This window comes from Camelus dromedarius, chromosome 17 (genome assembly GCF_036321535.1).
Source record: "Camelus dromedarius isolate mCamDro1 chromosome 17, mCamDro1.pat, whole genome shotgun sequence".
Taxonomy (NCBI): Eukaryota; Metazoa; Chordata; class Mammalia; order Artiodactyla; family Camelidae; genus Camelus; species Camelus dromedarius.
Genome location: NC_087452.1, coordinates 31109664 through 31120188, shown reverse-complemented (window position 1 = coordinate 31120188; position 10525 = coordinate 31109664).

The window sequence follows — 10525 nt, the reverse complement described above, 5'->3', positions numbered from 1 at the left end:
CGCTGAGCCCCCGAGGTTCCGCTGAGGCCGCCTGCACCAGCTCGGTAGGCTTCTCCGGGGCTTTGGGAAGGTTAGGGGAGACGCAACGCGAGCAAGGATGGTGGGACTGTCACGTTTTCCCAGCGGAAGCAAAAAACAAGCCTCAAGGGGAAAAGTTATTTCTTAAACTCTCCCGCGTTCCTTCTGCATCAGCGATGGGAAGTCAGACCCCGTGGGGTTGCTCAGGGAAGGAGGGGCACTGGCATCGCGGGAAATGTAGGGGATTTATCTGACAAGTCATCTTACTAAGAGCACTCTTAAAGAACAGTGTAGAGAATGATCCTGCCCCAGACTAAGAAATGAAGCATTAGAGATAAAAGTGCTGCCCCTTGTGCCTCCCTCCCCGACACCCCCTCCTTTCCTCTGCATCCTTCCAGAGGGAACAAGCACCTGCTTTTAGTATGTGGACCATTTCTGTGCCATAGGCATCCCTGAACATTGTCTAGAGTATTGTTTTGCACGTTTTTAATCTTCTTTATAAACAGTATTGATGCAGAGGATTCTTCTGCTGCCCGATTCCCTCCTCCCAACCCCGCCCCACATGCTTTTGAAACTGACCTTTACTAACCCTGTAGCTCAAGTGTATTTTCTTTCTTTTTGTGAGGGCTTTCGGATGTAATTCATATTACCATACAATTCACCCATTTAAAGTGTACAATTGAATTGTTTTCAGTATGTGCATAGAGTCATACAATCATTACCACAGTCAATTTTAGAACAGTTTTATCACCCCAAAAGGAAACTCCATATCCTTTAGCCATCAGCATCCCACTTCTCCCAGACCTGTAGCTCTTAGCAGCCACTAATCTACTTTCTGACTGCATAGATTTGCCTACTCAGGACACATCATATAAATAGACTCATATGATATGTAGTCTTTTGTGACTGCTTACACCATTCCTTTTCATGGGCATATGATATTCCATCACATAAATTTACCGCACTTTATTTATCCAAATAATTGATGCAGAATCCTGCTTTCATCCTGCGAAGATGGAGTAAAAGGGACTGTATTTACTTTCCTATCTGAAAAAAAAATTTTTTTAAGGTAAAATTAATGAAACAACAGTTCTACAGATGCTGGACATGAGGCAACAAAGGGCAATGCTCTCTGAGAGAGGGGAACATGGAGGTGAGCCCTGTGATTGCCCAGCTTCACTGCCTGGAGACAGTCAGTCTCCAGGCTGAGGCTCAGGGAGGGGAATCCAGGTGGTGCCCAATGGGCTCCTCAAGTTGAGAAGACAAAGCTAGGAGTTCAGTGAAACCAAGGTGGCTAGAATTCACAGTGCAGCCTATTGGAGACAAGAGAGAAAAGCCCAGAGATCTGCAGAGAATCCTTCTGGAGTACTCAGCGAAGTACTTTTCCATGCATATGTGCGAGGAAACACACCAAGGCAGGGGAAAGGATCATCTGAGTGGATGAGAGGGAGAAATTCTCAGAACTCACACAGGCTTGGGAACAGTGCCCATTCCCAGCAGCCAGACTAGAAAACCTCATGATCAGCCCCTCAGAGTCACTGTGTAGAGTACTCAGAGGGTACCACACCCTAGAAAAAAAAAAAAAGAATACTTATGGAAATATAAAAAGTATCCAGCACCCAATCAGGTAAAATCCACAATTTGTGGTATCCGATCAAATATTATCAGGCATGAAAAGAAACAGGAGAAACATCAACCGATTGAAACTTACCCAGAACCAACACAAACATTAGAATTTGAAGACAAGGACATTAAAACAGTTATTATAACTGTATTATGTATGTTCAAAAAATTAAGTAGAGGATGAACAGGTGAAGCACAGAGGATTTTAGGGCGGTGAGTGAAACTGCCCTGTATGATACTGTAATGATGGATGCATGCCATTACACATTGTCCAAACCCATAGAATGTATGACACCAAGGGTGAACCCTAATGTAAATATGGACTTTGGGCAATAATAATGTGTCAATATAGGGTCATCAATTGTGACAAATGTGCTACTCTGGTGGGGGATGTCAGTAGTGGCAGAGGCTATGCATGTGTGGAGCAGGGGGTATATGGGAAGTCTACCTTCCACTCAATTTTGCTGTGAACCTAAAACTTTTTTTTTAAGGCCTATTTTTTTTTTAAAAAAAGCAGAGATACGGAAGATACAGAAAAACAGCCCAGTCACACAATGATGTCTGAGATTAAAAAAATATGCTGACTGGAATTCATAGCAGATTAGACAATAAAGATAAACAGATGAGTAAACTTGAAGAGACGGCAATAGAAAGTATCCAAAATGAAACCCAGAGGGGGAAAAAAAAGGATTTAAAAAATTACCACCACAGGTGATTCATGGTATAATTTCAAGCAATCTAATATATATATAAGTGGAATCTCTGAGGGAGGAGGGGGTGATGGTACAGGAAAAAATATTGGAAGAAATGATGGCAGGGAATTTTCTGGATTTGAAGAAAACTATAAATCCATGGCTCTGAGAAGCTCAGTGAACTTAAAGCACAGTAGACACAGGGAAAATTACACCAAAGCACATCATCATTGAACTGCTCAAATCCAATGATAAAGAGAAAGCCTTAAAAGTATGCAAAGGAAAAACGCATGTTATAGGCAGAGAAACAAAAAAAACAAGGATGACAACAAATTTCTCTTTGGAAACGATGCAAGTGAGGAGACAATGGGGCAAGTCTTTAAAATAATGAAAGACACACATACAGAATTTTATGGCCACCAATGGGGTCAGGAGTTTTTCAGACATCCAAACCTAAAGTAATTCATCTCCAGCACTTATAGAAAATATTAGAAGACTCCATCAATCAATCAGAAGGAAAATTATTCCAGCTGGAACACAAAGGAACAATGACTAGTAGAAATAGTACCATTACAGGCAGCCTGGTAGAGTAATGAAGTTTAGGGGAACTGTTATCTGGAATTGCAAAGGCAGGCCAGTTAGTTTCAGAGGTCACATGATTTAACATTTCTTTATAAAAACATCATTACTGCTCTTAGGGGTGGACACAAGGCAGGAAAACTGTTTTTGCAGATAATGAAGGGCAGGAACTTAGCCACGCATCTGTATGTGCACCTTCCTTGACCACCGCGATGAAGTTTCTCAGATTCATTAATACTCTTTTGCTACTCGTTTGTCTTTCAAAGATGAACCAGAAAATTACCCGGGCTTACAGATTTCACAATCTAGAACAAATTGCCATAAAAGAAGGTAACAAATACAACTCCCTTATGAAAGGAAGAAATACAGAAGAGGGCAGGCAGGGATTTCTCCCACCCAAGGAGCTAAGGAAGGCCATTTCCTATGTCACCCTCCAAGGCATGAGACTTTAGAAATACTTAGTTAAGAAAGGTTGCCTCTTATCTGTCATTTGTTGGCAACTTCTGATTAAAACATTAAACTTATGGTTAAAAATAGAAAATTTCTCCTCCTGCTTCATCCTCTTGCCTTCTGTTGCCCTAGTAGGTTTTAAACTGGAGAGGGGAGAGGATGAGGAGGGGAAGAGAGAACAGATAATGAATGGAGAGCCTGCAAAGTGGAGGAAGATTGTTTCCACCACCAGAATATCTCAGTTATCTCCAGAGGTGGCTGGTAAGAGGGTGAGTGGCCTTGGAAATTATGACTGCAATTTGGGCTGGAAGATTTCTGAGATGTGCAGGGGATGTGAATAGAAAGATGATCTTTTAGTTTGGGAGGTTTGGAACCTGTGGAAAATTCTGATTCATTTTATACTTCAAGTATTCTGAGTTTATTTCCCTTTGTTTTCTCTTGGTTTAATGAACCCTCTTTTGAGAATGTCAGCCTGTCTTGTCTTTGCTCAGGAAAGCCACAGAAAGGTGATGATTTGGACCTGGGGCTTGATGTGTGTGGAAATCTCCCATTCTGTTCATTAGCCAGGTTTGGGGAATCACTGGCTTGGAGCACAGGAATTAGGGCTGGTCCATCTTTGGGTTCCTCTTTGCACAGGACCGGGTCAGTGGAAAGCATTCAGTAAAATGTTGGTTGGAGACGTAAAAAGAAATTCCTCTTCCTACAAAGGTAAAATTGGAAGTCTTTTCAGGCATCGTTGATATCTAAATCAGTGAAGTCAGCATTCAAGGCTGCATCCTTCCACCCTCTCCATGTGCCCTCTAGTCAAGCTAGACGTGGACTGTCACCCAAGTAGCCTGCACTGTCCTCCTGGGAGGCCTTCACCACTGCCCCCACCCCAGCTCACTTGCAGTCAAAGCCCAATCTGCCCCTGATGCCTGGCTTAGGCACCATCTCCTCCCAGAAGTCTTCTCTGATTCCCACCTCCCCCCCAAGCTTTCTCTTCCTCCTCTTCAGTCAGCATTTTCTTCCTCTTGCCAAACTGCCTTATTTTCCTTGGTGTTAAGGGTTCAATCACTCACCCGGACTGGGGAGGGTTGGGAGGCAGAAGAGGGAGTGGGAGAGACCACGGAGGAAGCAACAAAGTGGGGCGCCAGGGCCTGGAAGCCAGGGGGAGCGGGTGTGGGGTGAGGCTGGAGCTGGGCAGGAGGAGGCCGTTGGGGCCAGAGGCTGGGCTTCATCCAGGTGGAGTCATGGGGGAGAGGATGTGCTTGTGTCAAGTTCTAGAAGGTTCCCTTCGAGAGAGGGGTGGAGGTCGGAAGCCATCTGGAAGCCACTGACTGTTGCTCCGTGCAGGGAGAGGTGGAGGTCTGGGCCGGGATGAGGGCAGAAGGTGGCATATTTGGGATCATTTAGGAAGCTAAACCAATGGGGCCTGGACGTACTGGGGCAGAGTCTGTCCAGGCCCATGCGGTTGAGTAATTGCCCCAAAGCTCCCTCTGCGCCCCAGCTTGCATCTTGCAATGTCAGTGTGGTGTGACTACTGGGAGGCATTGCTGCAGCCAGGGTCTCTGGTCCGTAAGTTAGCCCCTCCCTGGCCCTACAGGTAGGGGTGCAGGCTCCTCTCCCACCTGGGCCACTGCTTCCCCCAGTGATGCAACTTGGGGCTCTGTGAAGCGATGAAGAGACAGGCTAGTTGCTGAGGTCTGTGTCCCTGGGATCAGCTCAGATGAAATTCTTGGTGGTTCTAAACTTCAGTCCCACTCACCACCCCCAGCCTGGTGGACCCGGGCTTAAGCAGGTGCAGAGCCTCTGGCTTGTCTCCAAATACCTCTTGTAGAGCTTCTCATCCAGTTCTGAATTGTGGGGTGGTTTCCCCAGTCATTTTTTCCCCCAGACTGTTCAGCCTTGTGGAGTAGAGATGGAAACTTCCTGAATTTAAGGTGCAGCATGTGGATAGGAAGTTTTTGGTAAAACTCTGGTCAGCTGCCCCCTGCCCCATGAAGATATGTGAAAAACGTATTTATTGCATGTTCAGCTCTGAAGTCACTGATGGCAACATAAAAATGCACCATGCACAATTTATGTACTAATAAATTTATCCTTGTTACTTCGATGAGGACTGAGGCAGAAAGAGACATTTTTTTTCCCCAGAAAAGCATTTACTTATGTTGGAAACTGTTGCTCTTTTTTGCAACAGTTAAGTGAGTCCTGGATGAAGGATGGGGCCTCTGGGCTTCCTTCGCCCTGGGCCCAGGTGTATGTTGGGGGTGGTCAGTGACCTGTCGATGAATTTCTTCCTTTTTAAAGAACCTTCCTTCTTCCCCTATATATTTATCCCAAATATTTTCCTTTTTCTCTTAAACATCAAGTTCTAATGTCCAGATGAGTGTGCCCTTGGGAGATGATGGGTGAACCGTGAACTTGGCAGATTTGGAGGATGCTATGCACTGAATTGTGTTGTTCCCAAAAGTCATAGGTTGAAGCCCTAACCCCCAGTGGGATTGTATTTAGAGATGGAGGTATTTAAGGTTAAATGATGGCATAAGGGTGCAGCTCTGACTGACAGGATTAGCATCCTCTTACTTAGAAACACCAGAGTGCTCTGTCTCCACTGGCACACCAAGGAAAGGCCACATGAGGACCACGTCTACAAGCCAGAACGCAGGCCCTTGCCAGAAACTGAATTGGTTGGCACCTTGATCTTGGACTTGTAGCCTTCAGAACAGGGAGAACTGAGTGTCTTGTTTAAGCCACCCAGCCTGGGGTATTTTTTTTTTAATGGCAGCCCGAGCTTAGACTCGGGTGTCAGCAGCTCTTGGGGCCCTCCTTACTGACGTTGTCCCTCCCTGTTCCCAGGGGGCTGGGGACAGGACACCTCCTGTCTCAGGCTTGGGTTGTAGGGCCAGTAGCAGAACCCCTGACCCCGAGAGCCCTTACCTGCCTTGCCAGCTGGACCAAAGCCTCACTCTGTCGAGGCTGTGCCTGACCTAGAGGGAGGCAGCACCAGCCCGGCACAGCTGCAGACCCTGCGCCTCCATCCAGGACTAGACTCGAAGGAGACACGTCCCTCCTCTTGCCCTTAGGGACACATCTACATGACCTCCTTTCTCTGGAGGACAGTGGGGACATGAAACCTGGCTTGGGGGTCCCACTAAGCCACCATATGTGGGGGAAGGAGCCTTGTCATTCACCCTTTTATTGCCTCATCCTTTGCTACTTTTTGTACTTACGTATTTTCCCAGATTCATATTTGAAATCCACACGTCTGTAACACCTAGATCCCCGAGGATCAGTGATTTCTGGAATCCTGTCCAGGGCACTTGCCATTCAGTGTCCCCTTTTTCTCCTATTATCTTCCCCCTTCCCAGAGAGGGACTGAAGGGCACAGGGGAGCCCCAGGCAGGGACTTGTCTTGGGGAGGAGGACTGGAACCTGCCTTTGAAATGCTTTAATTATTAATACCCTCTAACCCCCCTGAGGATGCAGGTGTTGGCTCTCTTTGTGGCAGAACCTGGATCCCCCTCTACGCACACGATGGGCAAAGGGGGGGTCTTTGGTGGGATGAGGGCACAGTTGTGACCCCAGCCCTCTGGAATCATAAGGGTCCTCACGGGGTTCAGGGGGAAGGAGTGCTTAACCTCCTGGCTGCAGTGAGGCACCCCACACTCTGCCGCCGTGTCCTCATCACAGAAAGGACAAGATGGGAAGACAGGAACTGGTGCAATCTGAGTGAGGTCTGTGGTCATCTGAGACGCTGTGCAAATGCACATGTCCTGGTCTTGGTAATGCACAAGGGTTCATGTAAGTCGCCACCCTTGAGGGAAGCTGGGTGAGACCTTTTTTTTTTTGCAGCTTCTTCTGAGTCTACAATTATTTCAAATGAGAAAGACTTTTTAAAATGGCAGACCCCTGGAATGGGAGAAAATATTTACAAATCATAAATCTGATAGGGACGTGTCTCTGGAATATATAAAGAGCTCTTAAAATTTGTCTTAGTCAGTTTGGACTACTGTAATCAATTACCGTACACTGGGTGGTTTAGACCAACAATCATTCATTTCTCAGTTCAGGAAAGTCCGAGATCAAGGTGCCCTCAGATTTGGTGTCTGGTAAAAGCCTTCTTCCTTGTTTGCAGATGGCTTTTTAGTGATGCCCTCACATAACCTTCCTGTGTGCACACAGGAGAGACAGATTTCTTTCTCTTTGAAAAGGGCATTAATTACATCATAAGAGCCCTACTCTCATGACCTCATCTAACCCTAATTGTTTTCCAGAAGCCCCACCTCCAAATTCCAGCATACTGGGGACTAGAATTTCAACATCTGGATGCTTCCTAAGCATCGCAGCCACACAGCCTAGTGCCAAATGCCACTCACTCACCCTGCCAGGCACCCTTGCTGTGACTTGTTGAGAATCACAACTGTCCTCTGAGCCCTTGATTCCCAGCATCATGCTGCCCTTCTTTAATACAGCAGCCTTATGAGGTGTCACTGTTATTCCCACTTAACAGATGAGAAAACTGAGGCTTGGGGAGATGGTACAGAGCTGAGAGTGGTGGAGGTGGGATCAGAACCCAGACCTGTTAGGCCAGAGCATTTTGGCCTGTGGAGCTTTGTGTGGCACTTCCTGCCCCTTTGTCAGGCTCAGCCTCACTTGAATGGTAGGAGGACTGAGAAGTCCCCAGGGCACCCTCATCCCCAAAGCCCACACACAAGCATGGCTGTGGTGTGGTGTGAAGACACATGGTCTCTGGCCTCCCCCCCTACCAGCTGGGCTGGGGGGCCCTTCACTGGTACCAGAAATTTGTCCTGAGGATGTTGGGGGACCCTGCTGACTTGCCTCCTTGGCCTTTCTTAGGCCATGCTGACCTCCCACTCTGACACCTAAGCCATGAGTCCTGGCCAGGACTTTCTGGCTGAGAGTTTGGGCCAAAGAGACTTGGGCACTGTCCTGGCTTCTCATACCCCAGGCCAAGGGCTGAGGGGGAAATGGTTCCTCCGGCTCCCAAGAGGGCCCAGGTGCCTGGGCTTCCTGCATGATCGTTACCAACCACATTTTTTACTAAGTCTTCTTAGCGAAAGAGAGGAAGCGGGGTTCCAGTGGCTCATCATGGCCCCTGGATCCCTAAATGTCCCAGTTTCCTCTGTCCTTGATGTCCTAGGACTGGGTCTGAGACCTTGGGAATATTGTCACTCCCTCCGTATCCTGCCCAACCTGGCCTTTGTCTTCTCCTTCACAAGATGTGTGGGCTTCTGAGAGGCTGGGCAGGCTGGGCTGAGGTCAGCCACCTCTCCTGTCCCTCTGCGTGGATGAGCCAGGGCTGCCCAGGTCCCTGGGGCCACAGCTGATGCTGTCAGGCCCAGCAGGCCTACCCCAGCCTCTCTGCAGACCTGGACCTGTGCCCATGGCTCAGGTGTCCTTGTACCACCATTTGCTTCTAGAAACCTCTCTGCATGGGCCTGTAGGCCCCTAGGACCACAGGTGGCTTCGTTGACAGTTGTATAGAATCCGAGCTCCAAGCTGCTTCCTGTACACTCCCCATGGCCACTGTCCTGCAGGACCCAAGGCCCTTCTCCAGGGGACTGCGGTGCAGTAGGGTGCAGAGGCTGGAGTCAGAGACCCAGGTTCCAATCCTACCTCTGCGTTTTACTCACTGTGCTGGAGTAACTGGTGTCTCCTCTGAGCCTCAGTTCTCCCTCATTTATGAGGATAATCCTGTTGGGAGGGCTAAATAGACGTGTTCACATAAAGCACTGGCTTGCAGGTGTTCAGCAATGTCACCTTCACCTCCCACTCCTCACCGTCCCTGGCTGGCCCCTCAGTCCTCAGACGAGCCCCCGCCTCACTCCCGGGCTCAGCTCCACATATAGGCTCGGTTCCAGGCATCACAGTACCAGTGGTGACCACCAGGTGGCGCCTGCCCCCAGCTCCCCATCCCCAGGCTGCTGCTTGCAGAACTTCAGGGATTTCTTTTACTTTCCTTTTAGTTTACTGTTTTTATTTTGTTTTGGTTTTTGTATATATGTATTTTTATTGAAGTACAGTTTACAATGTTGTGTCAATTTCTGGTGCACAGCATAATGCTTCATACATGAATATACATATATGCATTTTCATATTTTCACCATAGTTTACTACAAGGTATTGAATATAGTTCCCTGTGCTACACAGTATGAACTTATTTATCTGTTTTATATATAGTAGTTAGTATCTGCAAATCTCAGAACTCCCAATTTATCCCTTCTCACCCCCTTACCCTCTGGTAACCATAAGTGTTTTCTTTGAGTGTTTCTGTTTTGTAAATAAGTTTATCTTTTTTTAGATTCCTGTTGTTTTTATTTTGGACTATACAAGAGGCATCACAGTTGTGTCAGGACCCAGGGCTCTGGCTGAGAACTATCCTCTTACCCCCACCCCACTGGTCCCGGGCAGGAAGAGAGGGCCTGCCTGCTCCCCTCTCTTCCCCCACCCACTTGGGCTTCCTACAGTGCCCGGTGCCCCCAGCCTCCCTGGTGTTTGCCTGGACCTCAGCTTCTAGTGCTGAGGTCGCCTCCAGCTGGTGCCAGTAGGCTGAGCAGCCCTGGCCCAGGCCTCCTCCCCAGCCCTGGTCTTTCTGGCACCCTCTGGAAATGGTGCGGATGAATGCAGAGGACAGCCAAACCTGGCTGCGTAGCTGTGTGAGCAGCGGTTTGCTGGCTGTGGGTGTGACTGGTTCACTGTCCAGATTGTTGGATGGACAAACAGACATGTCTGTGAATATGCCTCATCCTCCCCAAGGACTCTGAGGATTTCCTGGGAACCCCACCAGTGGCTGAGAGCACCTAGCCCTCTTTCCCCAGTGTTATTCTGTCCTAAGCCAGGACAAAGTTCTATGCATCTGGCTCCAAGCAAGGCCCACCCCAACTGATCCCAGGCAGCAGGGGTGAAATAAGCTGTGGTCACAGGAGTGAGGGAACCAGTGGAGTGAGCCAGCAGTGGGTAGGGGCTGGAGCTTAGGCCTGCACGGCTTTCTAGGTGTGGCCAGAAGTTCCTGGAAGAGCTGCACTGGACACGTTGAGGGGAGGCAGTTCTGTACATTTGGGATTGAAGACTCCTGGCCTGTGGTGCCGGGTAGAGCTGGACCTTCTTGGTTTTCCTGCCGCTGTGCAGCTCTGATGCCAACCTGAGAGCCACCTTCTTCC